This window comes from Oryzias latipes, chromosome 9, assembly GCF_053564925.1.
Source record: "Oryzias latipes strain Hd-rR chromosome 9, Olatipes_Hd-rR_3.1".
Classification (NCBI taxonomy): domain Eukaryota; kingdom Metazoa; phylum Chordata; class Actinopteri; order Beloniformes; family Adrianichthyidae; genus Oryzias; species Oryzias latipes.
The window spans coordinates 4,480,916-4,496,498 of record NC_136245.1 but is presented as its reverse complement, the minus strand read 5'-3'; positions in this window follow the sequence as shown (position 1 = coordinate 4,496,498).

Genomic DNA, 15,583 nt, shown 5'->3' with positions numbered 1-15,583 from the left:
GTAATATTGTGTCCATCATAAAGAAAAAGTTAATAAGGGCCCCAGAAAACGGCACACTGCTGCTGCGCTCCTTCAGGACATTTGTGTATCACTGTCATCTCTACTAAACCAAAACCCTTTTTCTTGTTAAACTTTCATCCTTAGACTGCAGGAGCAGCTCTAATAAATATAAATGATCCATTTACTTTTCAGAAAAAAAGTCTCTGAGGTTTGCGCCACCTGGGAGCCAAAATGATCTTAAAAGGTTCCAAACATGAATATTTATCATAAACAAAAAGTATAAGTAATAAAGTTGGATGCATAAACTTTATTTCAATAGCACTTCTGCTCACTTGTAGTTAAAAAAAAAGCAACACAAAGGCAAAATAAAAATCAAAAGCTTACTTTTTTTTCTTTTTACAAATTACCGTTTTCAAAGATTTCTATTTAATCCGATTTACAACCAAGAAACTGAATTACATAGAATCAATCTACATTCAAAAATACTTTTTCTAAGACATCAATGATCTTTATAGCTGGATAAAGGTCTTCTCAAATTTAAGGTGGACCAGTGCCTCATCTGCTCAGAGGGAAAAACAGGATCAGCTTGGCTTGGAACACAAATAAATACAGAAAGTTAAACCATAACTTATAACATAACAAATTCAGCTGAGGATAAAAAATCAGCTAAAGATGTGACCCCCCATCAAACAATGTTCCCTCATTTCCAATCATTCTGGATCAAAAACGTTGAAATACTTAAATGTCAGTGAATTCTTAGTGTCGATTTATTAAGTGGTTTTATTTGATTTTCAGTCCTGTTACAGAATCACCTTAAGATTATGGTAACAAGTCCTCAGCTTCTTTCCCTTTTATTGACTTCATATGGAAAAATGTGTTTGTGGCTTCAGCAAAAGTAGCATGAACAGGATATAAGTTTGTATTTAAAGGGTAAAAGTGTGATCAGAAATCAGATGTTTTTGTGCGCTTCCATTTCTTGAACATGTTTGCATTGTTGGTTTTTTATCAGGTCAGTTTTTAGGGTCAGAGCTTCATCTTCAAACAATGACCCTCATCGTTGGTCCAGACAATGACCTTTAACAAACATTGAGTCATTCTAGACTTTCATGGCAGCATCACAGCTTTCATGATGGGTGGAGCCTGACTGCACCCAAACCAGTGACTTAATCCCCTCTAAATAACTCTGAAAGAAATCATAGATTTCAAAGCATTTTTCCATTTTTATATAAAAAAGACTTATGATTTCATTTATTTTGCCCTTTGATCCCCCCAAAGCCTTTCAGGCATGGATGAGGGTAAAAACTCTGACTGTGTTTGATCGCCCCCCAAAGGACAGCTTTAAAACTTCAAATAAAAGTTTTCAGCTGCGTATAAATCCCTCATGATCCTGTGTATACTAAAACATCTCCATTTTTCAGGATTTATACTATATTCTCTAAATGTTCATTTCTAAAGTCCAGGACCATCATTTCCTTAAGGCGAACCTGAAAGTTGATCCTTCAATGAAAATGTTCACCACCAAAGCAGATTTAAAAAATAAACAAACAGTTTTATAAAAAGTAAAGATGCGCACACATAAAGCCAAGTTGTCGCACGCACATACACTATTTACCACCCCAATGGTCTTGTGATGATCAGGTTATTTCTTCATATTTGATCACTTTTTTTATATGTGACCCCAGTGACCCGGAGGAGGACCAACAGAAGATGGATGTATGTCTCCTTTTGTCCAAAACAAATGTAACGTTTTATGTTAAAGAAAGACTTTTTAAATAAAAATTCAATTGTATTTAAACTTGATTTAATCCTCATGAAAGAGTGTTTGCATGCAGGTATGTCTGACACGTAAAATAAAACAACGTAAATCTGGGATCTACGCACATGAATGCATGCGAGTACTTTTGTGTTTGTTGTCTACACAGTTTCAGTGTGGACGTCCTGGATCCATTATAGGTCAGTGATGCAGAAGTGGTCACATGATTTGTGCTTTGTGTGGCGGTTTGAGCGGGAATGTGTCCCTTTCATCTCAGTTGAATTGTTTGACGGTGTTCCTGCACAAACCTGCCTCTGGTTTCACTGATCTGGATCCCCACAGAGTCCCAGGAGTCAAGACTGATGCTTTTTGGTTCTTTTTTGCAGAAAGACTACAGAACAGACGCCTCAAAATGGGAATGAATGGAGATTTTAACATGCACTCTCATTACGTTGAAACCAAAGTTAGCTATCAAATTCTCAGATGGCTCTAATTTTTAAAAATAGTTATAATTTTTAATGACAAAACATGTAAACTAATATAGATTTTTAATCAGGAATGAATCTGTTCTTTTAAATATTGCCTTCTAAAACTATATACACTGCTCAAAAACAACAAAAACACAACCCATAACTGAACGAATGAAATGATCTTCTGAAATGCTAGATTCTTTGCATAGAAAAAAATTATGAATGGAAATTACATTTACTGATCCACTGCCAAACAGGTCATGTTGGATGAAAGACGATGTTGCAGGAAGTAGGACGTTCTCCACGGCGTCTCCAGACTCAGTCCCGTCTGTCACTTGTATTCAGTGTGAACCTGCTTTTATCTGGGAAGACCACAGGGTGCCAGTGGTGAATTTGCCAATCTTGGTGTTCTCTAGCAAATTGCAAATGTCTTGTATGGTGTTCGACTGTAAGTGCAACTCCCACCTGTGGTCGTTGGGCCCTCATTTCACCCTCAAGAAGTCTGTTTCTAACAGTTTGGACAGACACCTGCACATTTTTTGGCTTACTGGAAGTCATTTTGCAGGGCTCTGGCAGTGTTCCTCCTGTTTCTCCTTGCTCAAAGGAGGAGGTAGGGCTCCTGATGCAGGGTTGTTGCTCTCCTTCATCTCCTGATGCACTGGCCTGTCTCCTGGTAGTGCTTCTATGCTCTGGACACTACACTGACAGACATAGCAAAACCTTCTTGCCACAGCTCACATTGATGTGCTGTCCTGGATGAGTTAAACTACCTTGGTCACTTGTGTGGGTTGTAGACGCCGTCTCATAGTACCGCTGGAGAGACAACACTGTCACCATTCAAAAGTCAAAAAAACATCAGCCACAAAACATCAGGGTGAAGAAGCTGTCTGTGGTCACCATTGCAGAACCACTCCTTCATTGAAGATGTCTGGCTGATCGCCTGTTATTTCCACCTGGTGTCAGTTCCACTTCCAGAAAAACACGTGGAATTGATTGTCAGTCAGTGCTGCTTCCTAATTGGGCAGTTTGATTACACAGAAGTGTAATTGACTTAAAGGTAACAATGACTTGTTCAGTTCTTCACTTTATTTTTTGCAGTGTATTCATTAAGGGGTGTAACGATTCCTTTTTAATAACAATTCAATTCAATTCATATCATAATAAGTGGTCGCTGATCCGATTTACTGACCTATGATGGATCCAGGACGTCTTTATCCAAAACTTCAACCAGTGTGACTCAGAGACCTAATACTGAACAGTGCAGGTGAAGTTTTCTATATTCTCCTATTGAAGAGTAGATTAAATGTGTACAAACAACTAAAATGTGAATTAATTCACAAAATGTGAATTAATTCACATTTTTGTTTCTTAAAGTTCAGCCCACTGTTGTTTTTCCACTTCAAAATATTCTAAAGGCAACATGATTAGAACATTCTAGCACACTGGATGGTCACATGACTTTTCTGAATTCAAAGTTTTTCCACACATTGGACTGGAATGATGGACTGATCTGTTTTTGCTGCATCACCTGCTGTGAGGTCATAACCAGGATTGATTTCCAAGATGGATTCAATGGATTTATTAAATTTTGAAACAATTTTCTGATAGTACAGGTCGATTTGACCTTTGCCTTTGACAGAATAGAAAGGGTATGTGTATTAAATCTTCCATAAATCACATGAAATCCCTTCTGTGTGTGTGTTTATGCATGTTCCAGGGTTGGTGTTGAAACATTAAACTTCTCAGAGTCCCATCAAGGTGGCGGGTGGCGTGGGGGGGGACTCTCAAGGCGAGTTTCATTCAGAGGTTGATGTCGTTCTGTGTCAGAAACACTGAAACTCGGGGAGACCTTTGTCTTTGTTGCTTGTACACAGCACTGAGGACTCCTGCGTCAACCTGCAGCGGGATGAGGCGGGATGAGGCGGGGCGCTGACCTATACTGACTCACCTAGAGGAAGTGATGAAAACTGTTGGAGACAGCTCCTCCTGCTGGATCATCCATGTTTAACAATAGAAAGTTTGATTATTATAACATAGTCTGAGATTGAATGTTAAGTATATGAAGTTTGGTTTAATGCTGAGTTTAGCACTTTATCTTAAAATCCTGCAAACTAAACCACAGCCAGAAAAAAAAAAAGACTATAATTATGACAGAATATATATTTTCCTATCATGCTCTCTTCTCTTTTAGCGATGAGAGCAAAAGTTTGAAGATGTCACTTCCTTCACATTCAGCGTCCTCATAAACATGGGGGTTGCTTGCCTGTACTAATCAGCAGGGGGCAGCAAAAACCCAGACTGACTGACAGGACCTAGACTGCTCTGATCCAGTTTGCTGGAAAATCTCAATGTTTTTCAACCAAACAAGCTGTTCAGGTACCTCTCCAGGAGAATTGACAGCACACTGGACCGAGGATCCATGGTGTCACTTTTTTTTTTTTCAGAGCTGAACTTTGACCTCAAGGTAACATCAGGCTTCATTTGGGCTGAGAAGATGGCTGGGATGAAGGGATTGGTAAACTACTGAGGGTCTCATGCATCAAAGTTATTTTTATTTCTATATTTATCCTTTGAGTTTTACTCATGTGTCATTTTAGGTTTCATTCAATTGGGTGCGGAGTCTGCGTTTTATCAATTTCTTTTTTAACTTTAAAACAGTTTGACTTACTGTTATGAACAAAGTACTTAATAAAAATTTTATTTAATTAGTTTAGATTTGCTTTCGATCAAACAAAAATGTTTAAATAAAAAAACTGTGTTTTGTAACATTACACACTCATTCTTCTCAGTCACTTGAATGTGAATCAAATAAACATAAACAATAAGGTGATGTAAATGCTTTTAGACCAATTACACTGACCAAAAATATAAACAACATTTTTGTTATTGCTCTCATTTTTTATGGTATGAACTCAAAGATGTGAAACTTTTTCCACATACACAAAATAACCAGTTCTCTGAAATATTTTTCACAAATCTGTCTAAATCTGTGATAGTGAGCACTTCTCATTTGCCAAGACAATCTTTCCCACCTCACAGGTGTGCCATATCAAGATGCTGATTAGACAGCATGATTATTGCACAGGTGTGCCTTAGACTGGCCACAAGAAAAGGACACTCTGAAATCTTCAGTTGTATCACACAGCACAATTCCACAGATGTCGCAAGTTTTGAGGGAGCATGCAATTGGCATGCTGATAGCAGGAATGTCCACCAGAGCTGTTGCCAGGGAATTGAATGTCCATTTCTCCACCAAAAGCCGTCTCCAAAGGCGTTTCCGAGAATTTGGCAGCACATCCAACCGGCCTCACACCACGTGTAACCACACCAGCCCAAGACCTCCACATCTAGCATGTCCACCTCCAAGATCATCTGAGACAGCCACTCGGACAGCTGCTGAAACAATCGGTTTGCATAACCACAGAATTTCTGCACAAACTGTCAGAAACTGTCTCAGAGAAGCTCATCTGCATGCTCGTCGTCCTCATCGAGGTCTCGACCTCACTCCAATTCGTCGTCGTAACCGACTTGAGTGGGCAAATGCTCACATGCGATGGCGTCTGGCACGTTGGAGAGGTGTTCCCTTCACGGATGAATCCCGGTTTACACTGTTCAGGGCAGATGGCAGACAGCGTGTGTGGCATCGTGTGGGTGAGCGGTTTTCTGATCTCAATGTTGTGGATTGAGTAGCCCATGGTGGTGGTGGGGTTATGGTATGGGCAGGTGTATGTTATGGGCGTAGAACACAGGTGCATTTCATTGATGGCATTTTGAATGCACAGAGATACCGTGACGAGATCCTGGGGCCCATTGTTGTGCCGTACATCCAACAACATCACCTCATGTTGCAGCATGATAATGCACGGCCCCATGTTGCAAGGATCTGTACACAACTCTTGGAAGCTGAAAACATCCCGGTTCTTGCATGGCCAGCATACTCACCGGACATGTCACCCATTGAGCATGTTTGGGATGATCTGGATCGGCGTATACGACAGCGTGTTCCAGTTCCTGCCAATATCCAGCAACTTCACACAACCATTGAAGAAGAGTGGACCAACATTCCACAGGCCACAATACACAACCTGATCAACTCTATGCGAAGGAGATGTGTCGCACTTCATGAGGCAAATGGTGGTCACACGAGACACTGACTGGTTGTCTGAGTCCCCTGACCCCCTCAATAAAACAAAACTGAAGATTTCAGAGTGGCCTTTTCTTGTGGCCAGTCTAAGGCACACCTGTGCAATAATCATGCTGTCTAATCATCACCTTGATATGGCACACCTGTGAGGTGGGATGGATTGTCTTGGCAAAGGAGAAGTGCTCACTATCACAGATTTAGACAGATTTGTGAACAATATTTCAGAGAACTGGTTATTTTGTGTGGAAAATGTTTCACATCTTTGAGTTCATACCATAAAAAATGGGAGCAATAACAAAAGTGTTGCGTTTATATCTTTGGTCAGTGTAGATGAAGTTGAATAGTTTTCCACGGCATCCCGAGGCTCTTCCACGGCACACTAGTGTAACGCGGCACACCGGATGAAAAACACTGATTCAAATGATCAATTAGAGAAAACAACTTTCCTCACCATTTCTTTAGAGATTTACAAATACATTTTTGTTTAAAATAAATTTGAATGAATGTTTCACTCATGTATTCAGCCATTTTGAAGTGTATCCTTATCTTTTGTGAATCTAAATAAAAGTTAATTTCAACAAAATCAAAGTATTTTTCTTGCATTCAAATTTATCACACTGATGAAAGCGCTTTTGTCAGCGTGTTGAATTAAGAATTTCCGGGGAAAGTGTTTTTACTTTTTGTTGCAAAGATGCTGCAGATCAAAACTGAAGGCAAACCCCCCCCCCCCCCCCCCCCCCCCCCCCCCAGCTGAATAATGACCGGCCCATCTGCCCACCCTGTCTCTCTCTGGTTGACCTTTAATTAAGTTGCTCGTGTCAGCGCTCTGCTGAAAACAAACCTGTGTGTTAATAAGTTTGTGAATATTCATGAACGTTGATGGTGACAGCAGAGGAAACTTTGTTATTGGAGGAAAAGTGAAGCACAACGTTCTCTGGATTTGTGCAAAAGTTTGAGCTGTTATCCACGTCCTTGAATGAAAACCTGTTTTTATTCACTTTGACACTCAACCTGGGGGTCACCCGGACCGTGAAAGTCTCTGATCGGATTCTGTCAGGTCTTCAGTTTGATGTTGAGAGTTCCAGAGATCTGGGATTCTCAGCTGATGCTGATTACCTGTATCAGGTGAGTGTCACAAATGAGAAGCATTGAGAGTTGTGTATGGAGAAGAGAGAGACCACCAGACCTGTGGACTGGATCCAACCGGACACTCCATGGCCGCTGTCACAGCTTTGCTCTGCACGTGTGCTGCACAGAACATCCCATTGAGGACAGATTACTGAAAACAATCTCCTCCCTTCAGTGAAACCCTTTTGCCACACTCAGTTATAACCTCACTTTTGCTTTTCCTCTGAAAAGAATTTGTCCTCTGAATTTCATTCCATCAAATTCAGGTTTATTTATACAGCCCAATATTACAACACAGTTGTCTCAACGGGATTCACAATTGTACAAAATACATCAAATCTGTTATAAAATTCAACAGCTGATTGCCAAACAAAAAAGAATAATTGGCATCCTTGCCCTAACACCCTCCTTCTTGGTAAAGGAAAACTCCTAAACATAAACAGATTTCCAGAAAAACTCAAGAGAAAACCTCAGGGATGACCAAATGAAGGAGGGATCCTCTCCCAGGACGGACATGGGAAGTACCCGGACTGTTAAAGAAGAATTAGCTCATCTAACTCTACAACTACATGTTTGAAAAGCGTAGCAGATGGGCGTCATTCAGAAGGAACTGGGGGACGGCTGAATGCGCGACACGAGCCAGAGGCGAGGTCCACGGCCAAGGACAGGAGCACAGACTAGCCAGAGTAAAGGTTCTCGACCACGGCTCACGACGACCACCACAGCTGTCGATTAAACATATAAGTCAAGAAAAGTCCTGTTATTTAATTGGATCTGACTCCAACGACTTGCTGTTCGTATCCTTAGTTCAGCAACTTTAAGGCATCATCATCATCATTGTCTCACATGTAGGGAATTGCAGCCACAGGACTTTTCCCTTCAGTCACAGTGAAGACCCACCAGTGGAGCTTTCTCCTGGTCTAAAACAGGACTCTTGTGATCGTGTGAGTTTGTTGTAAACATAAGCTCAGAGGGTGACAAGCGCTCAGACTCTTAGAGCCCCCGTAGAGAAAACATGTTTCTTTTCGGAACCAGAGAAAGAAAAAGAGAAGCGATCCATGAATTACTTTGTGGCTGATGAAGATCACATGAGCTCGATTATGTGTGTCCTTGACCTTTGTTCATGCTGCCTTTTCTTCCATGCATGGTGTGTTAAAGTAATTACACACCAGATTTTTCTTCTCCTGTACCTCATCTGCATGTTCTGACCGACTGGCATTCACTGACATGCAGCTTTAACCTTCATTGGTTTACAAAAGAATTTCAAAGCTGCAGTAAAGTTGTGATTCTGCTGCCTCAAAATACCTGAAGATGAATGAGAAAAGTGATTCAACGGGGAGATTTTAGGCTGGACTAAAAGCACCTTTGATGACAGTCACACAGCAGATTCACCACCTGGTATCCCACCTGACTGAGTTCAGAAGACAAGTATGGACACAGAAACTGTTGGATGTCCCCTTAAACAGCATCTAAAGGGAAGGGTTTGCGGGAGGACAAAGGGGGAAAAAAGAAATCAGATTGTTTAGGATGTTGAGAGAACAGTTTTAGGTGTTTTAGTCACGTGGACTTGGTTTTGAAGGTGTAGAAAATCAAAGAAATGCCCTCCCTTCATCTGGTTTGGTTTGCTTTCTGACTGAAAAAGATAACAAACCCACAAGAAAAATTCATGCAGTTCCAGTAAATGCTCACAGGGGGGCAGTATTACTCAAAATTAGCAGAAAAAAGGACAAAAGAGCAAACTCGCTTTTTTTGCGAGTCTCTTGATTTTCAGACCATCTTCATTGCAATAACCGATCAGAAATGTTGAAGATTTTATGTGACAATTCTTTAAACCCTTTCACACTGAAGCTGTCGCCAGCCACACCTAAATAATGAACGCTCCTCAACATCCCGTAACTCTGACCGTAACCCTTCTGTCACATCACGACTGTAAAGGGTTGCATAACAGTGCAAAGCCACTTTTTCCACTCCAGAAGAATTCCATATGAATTACGTAGATTGCGTAAATGGCTGAAGAGGTACGGTATTAGAAGATGTACACTGGAGCAGAAGTGGGTTAGAGATCCCATGTTTTATCGGCAGCTCCGTCCGTGGAAACCGAGTGTGGACTGGATCAAACCAGTAGCGTACATGCTGGTGGTGATGAGCAGACAGACAGGGTTTCAGTGGGACAGGCACTCAATTTGCCCAAAGTGTGGGGGTTGGAAGGTACAAGGCTTGAGCAGTCATGTCCAAAGTCTGGCCCGCGGGCCAAATGCGGCCTGCGTTTAAATTTCTCTTGAACTGCAGGCTCATGTTCTAAAATCATCATGTGGTGCCCAGAACTTTCTAAGAACTTTAAGAACTCTAAGAATTCTAAGAACTCTAAGAACTCTAAGAATTTCTTCTTTGTGATTGTATGGTCACAACCTGTGACTATACTTGACCTTCAGAGCCTTAACCCTTGTGCTATCTTATGTCCCCACCCTTGCATTGATGTGTTCTCCCTACCATGACAAAGGTGGATAAAAGGGGGAAATATTACATGTAATCCATGGACACCAGTGAGGTTCACAAATCATTTAAGAAAAATGGTTCAGCGCACTGTCTACTGGGTATAGATGACCCAACTCCCAATGTTAAAGTGCCTAGGATAGCACAAGGGTTACAGGGCAAACAAGAACATTTGTGTCTCTGATCAAAAGCACAGTGGTTTGTTCTTCTGAATAAGAGAACTGTGTGATTATTCTGTTCTCATGATGCATATTTAGAAGTTTACAGTGAGCATTTCATAGTGAATAATAACATTTTATGTTTACCCAGATTTAATGTTGATAAATGGATTTTATCCAGTCAGATTTTATTATTTTATAGATTTATTTCTGTTCTTCAAATATGAAATTCCCAGCAGTTTTATTAAAAATGTATTTGAATTTGCTTTTCTTCTAGGTGAAGGAATGAAAAGTATCTCATTGCAAAAAAATGTCATTAAATAGTTCATTTGCATTTGATGGTGTAGTAAGCATTGAAAGAAAGCAGGCTTATTGGTCGGCCCTCACAAATGTCACATTTTTTGTCACCCCTGGTTTAAGCTCTCATCTTCATGCCTGCCTTCATGTCTGGTTGAGAAGCTTGTGAATTTCTGTCTTCCTGATTTTCACCTTTAGTTGTAAGAAGGACTACTAACCCCCCGTTATCTGTTTAAAATGTAAATACCAGAACAGCAGCTACAGTTATGGGGCCTGATGAAGCCTTACACTTGAATTTTTGAACTTTTTTCTGTGGTGTTAGTGGGACACGGGGCGCTCCTCCTGCAGCAGGGACCTCAATCAGGGCAGCTCTCGGCACGCTCCAGTGGAGATGGTCTAAGACATTCTCTGAAAAAAGGCTTTTTCTTTTTCTAAAAGTGGGGTCAGAGCATCAGAGAACCATCAGCGAGAAATCTTTGTGTTTCATTATTAATAATAACGCTGGTCGTCTTCAAGGTCTGCAGAGGAGGAGGGGCGTCGGCCAGCTGGGACGTGTGGTTCAGGAAGCAGAAGCTTGGATGAAGGAAAGACGAAAACGTCATCATGATTGCATGTTTGACCAAATTCCTGTTTGTTGTCTTTGCTTTCTGTGTTTTTTAGTGTCCTTTCTGTGGTTATATTTCATCTAGAAAATGAAAAATGACTCAAATGTAACCTTGGAAGATCTAAAACATGTAATGATATCTAAAGTATTATTTCAGAGCAGTGAAGAAATGCGGAAATCAGTGAGTTGCCCTCCTCCAGCTTCCACAGAACTTGTTCTTTGCTGCTTCCATTGATCTGTATCTGTTCTCAGGCTTGTAGAACAGCAGAGGTTTGCCTGAGTTACTAGGAAGACGTCAGTGATGTTTTCCCCTGTTAAAAAACATAAACTAAGAAAAAGCTTGTCCAAAAACGCAAGAGTTTCCACAAGAAGAAAGAGGATTTTAAAGATCTACTACTATGAATATTGTGTTTTTAACATGTTCTGATGATAGAGGACAAATACAGAGAAAATTAAGCTTAACATGGCATGTCTGAGTATCTCTTAATTCAAATTGTTGTGACAGAAGAGCAGACAAAAAAATGTTTGATAAAATACACTGGGTGGGCCACAAGCTCCCTGCGCTGCTCCATTCTGATGCATTGTAGAAAAATAGATTCTTGAACGCACCACAGCTCAGATGTGAATTTCTAATGAACTACTGTCACTCTGAAGAAACTGTGTCCTAGAAAACAACACAGTTTTGGGGTTTTGGCTAAACCCGGCATAATCATAATCAAAAGACCACCGGGAAAACTTTTAAAATAAATCCAAAGACATTTGGAGTGGGTCTTTAAAAAGAAATCAGTTCATCTCTACTGTATATCAGTCCTCTCATGAAGTGTAGTAAGGCATTGTTGAAGTTTGTTGTTTGGAGTTTGCATTTTATTTTTTGGTCTTAAATCAGAAAACTCATCCATGGTGAAATGCAGCCCAAACACAGTTGAATTATTGGGAATTTTTAGCCTCTGAAACTCTTCCTGCTGGAAAATATCTACCTGGACTGCAGCACTTTAAAGCGTATTCTTTCTTATTTGAGTTGAACAGATATGGCATGTTGCTGGACTGCTGCTTTTGCTAACATTTGTTCACCAGGTTTTTGTTGTAAACGAGAAACTAAACGTCTCATAATTGGAAATGAGTCCGTAATTCTTGTCAGCTCAGCCGAGTGGCCGTCTGTAGGAGTCCTGAAGCTTCAGGATGTTTTCAGACAGGAGGTGCTGGAGCTAGTCTGACCTCTGAGCTCCACATGTGGTGATCCGAGAGCCTCCATGGATCTAATTAACATCAGATTTCACAGCTCCTGGAGAACAGAAGCTCGTGTCAGGAGGAAGGCAGCGTCTGTTTTGTCTGCAGGTGAGGCCGATGAGGATCAGCTCAGTCTGACGCACTCAGGGCTTCGGCTCCTGGACAGCCGATGACGCAGGGAGGCATCATGGCATGAAACTCGAGGATAATTTCATATATCTTACAAACATTGGAGGTTTGTGGGAAGCAGAATCCTTGTGCACCAACAGCATCACATTTCCACACCTGCAGCACTTTTCTTCAGAGCCCCGCTGGGTTTTTGTTCTGTCCCGAAACTCAGACAGAAAACAAACCTAAGCAGCTTTGCTGACGCTCAACTGTCTGCGTGAGCAGAGTTTCAGTCTGCGTATGAAGGCGTATGAAGAGGTCAACTCAGTGACCGTCATCATGCTATGATCAGACGGTGTTGTGTACATCCAACTGTTCTTTGTTCTTGTGATCTAAAGTAGATCAGACGTAAGTGATCAAAATGTCTCTGTAGTTCCGACTTCATCTGTGAATCATCTGCAGTTGACTTCCATTCGACTTCAGTAGAACCTTTGCAGCAGCTTTCAAAACCAACTGTGGTTTAATGAGCAAAAATAAAATATTTTTCCAAAATAAAGTGATTTGTTAAAAAAAACACATTTTCTTCATTCTTTAAACCTTTGCTAATTACAAGTTGGATTGAAAAAACGCCTCAACAGCAGCGTCTGGTTGCTCTGATGTTTCTGTCAGATAAGGATTTTTACTGCGGCAGTCTTACCTCGCGGTGAGAAGGTCCTAGTTCAAATCCTGGCTAGGTCCTTTTTGTGTACCGTTTTCATGTTCTCCTCATGTTGCGTTCACACCGGCTGCGTCGACTTGCATTCAAGCGGCCACTTTCAGTGAAAAGTTTATGCAAACGTGTGCAGACCAGAACTTTGGGTGTCAGCGTCCGGAGAGCTTGTGATTGCACATCGCTACCCAAGGATTTATGTTCGGTCGTGGGCTCTACGTACAAATCGGGCGTTCGTTGATCGCGCGGGGAACGATCAACCAGTTGAACTTCTTTACGTTTAACTGTGACCAATCGGGGAGTCGTGGTGTCTTTTTGAAAACACGGAAGTACCAACTGTGAACTTGATCAATAATTGTTTTTGATTGATATGACACCAAGACGGGTTAAACCAAGTCACATCACTTTGGGAAAGTCTTTTTTCCTGTAAAGAAAACAGTTATGTCACTTCTTCTGATGTTTTCCATCTTCCAAAAACTTTTTTACCCCCAGGAAATAATTTTCAGAACAAAACGTAGAGAAATGAAAGGAATTTCATGCCTTTCAAGTTATTGTGTCCTGGTGATGTGGTTTCCTCTGACTCCCACCAGGCCGGCCGCTGCACCTCTACCCCATCTGCAGCTAACATCAATGTGATGAGGTGCATTACTGTTGTAGCACAGAAACAGTGGAAGAAATGTAATCTCTTGCTTATTTTGTCGGTTTTCCCACCCAAAAAAAAAAAAATATAATATTTGACAGTCTGTTATCTTGTTATCTTAATGGTAGATTTATTTTAACAGTGATAGATGGAAAATCACAAAGAAAATCAAGAAATCCAATTTAAAGAATTAATACATTTTTATTTTTATTTTATTGGAGTAAACAAGTATTTGAACCCTCTTATTGAAAAGATTTAGTTTGTGGTAAAACCCTTAGTCAGAGGTTTGTTGTAGTTGAGTTGATGAGCAGGTTTCTGCACATAGAAGGGAGAATTTTGGTCCACTGTACTTTACAAACAACTCTTAAATCATTCTGATTTGGTGTCTGTTGCTTAGTAACTCTGCACTTAAGCTCTCTCCATAGTTTTTCTATAGGATTGAGGTCCAGAGACTGGCTGGACCACTCCATGACATGATCTGCTTCTTCTTCAGATATTCCTTTGTTGTCTTGGTTGAATGTTTTGAGTCATTATCTTTTTGGAAGAACCATCCACAACTGATTTTGGAAACTCCACCAGGTCAGATCTGCTTTGGAGCCCCAGAACTTAAGGTGGATTGATGGTCAGGTTCCATTCCGTAATCCATTAGAACTCCTAATGGTTAAGAAATAAATATGAATGTCCCTCAATGAAATGCAAATAAATTTGGATTGCAAGCTATTCACTGATCACTTATGTGTTTTTCGATGTTTTCCTCACAGCCCAGTCTCATCCTAAAATGTGTAGTAGCTACATTTGTCCACATGGAAAGGCTAATAGAAAATGAATAGGAAAATGAAACGCAAGTGTCTCACAAGTTAGGGGCCGTTTTTGTGAACCTCTCACGTATTTCCATGTGGACAAATGTAGCTACTACACATTTTAGGATGAGACTGGTTTGTTTCCTCATCTCGCTTTTCATTTTGGTTCACATTCGTTTTTACACTTTTACTTACTTCTTTCAACAGGCTCATCTAACTAAACCATATGGTCACATGACCAGTAAGACATGGAGACATGGTTGACAGCAGATGTTCATGTTCTTTTATCCTCCGGAGAAGCAAAATAGTGAAGATCTGTATGAGGAGAAAAGATCCAACCTTCTCCTAAACCTCTCCTCCACATCAACAATACTCTGGAATCTCAGCCTATGAATAATTTACACAATAAAATCTCTTCTCTGCACCACTTGCAGCCTTCAAGCACAAAGTGGAGCAATGTGAGAAAGAGGAGAGGCTGAGACAGGAAGTTCCAGATGATTCTGAGCTGACATTTCCTGTTTGCTGTTGCTGCACACAAAACCTGCAGCCAAAATTTAGATTATTGTCTTGTTAATAAGTGTGAGCTTCTACATAGATATGAATCAAGATTGTAAATAAACTTGGTGTTAGATCAATGTTGTTTTTTAACTTGATTGGGGAAATTTAAGTTCATGAGCTCAAAAACAAAAAACAAACAAAAAAAGCTGTGATTTTGTTGGATTGCATAAAACCCTGAGCTGTTGAAATGTAATTTATTGAATCGACTGGAGAATTTTGGTCAAATTCAAGAAAAGAAACCAGTCATACCAGAATGTTAGATAATGTAATGATTTCACGATCCTCTCTTCAGACGTGCTGACTCTCAGTCTGCGACGATTCTGCACACAAAACTTCACAAAAATAAAACATTCATGTGAATAAAATCACATTTTTTAAAAACTACATTGACACAGAGACAAATAAACTGAAGTAAAGTAAATCTGCTTTATTGAGAATTTATTTAAAAAAAAAGGTTATTTGGTGAAAATGAAACAAAATCTAGTTTAGTTCTG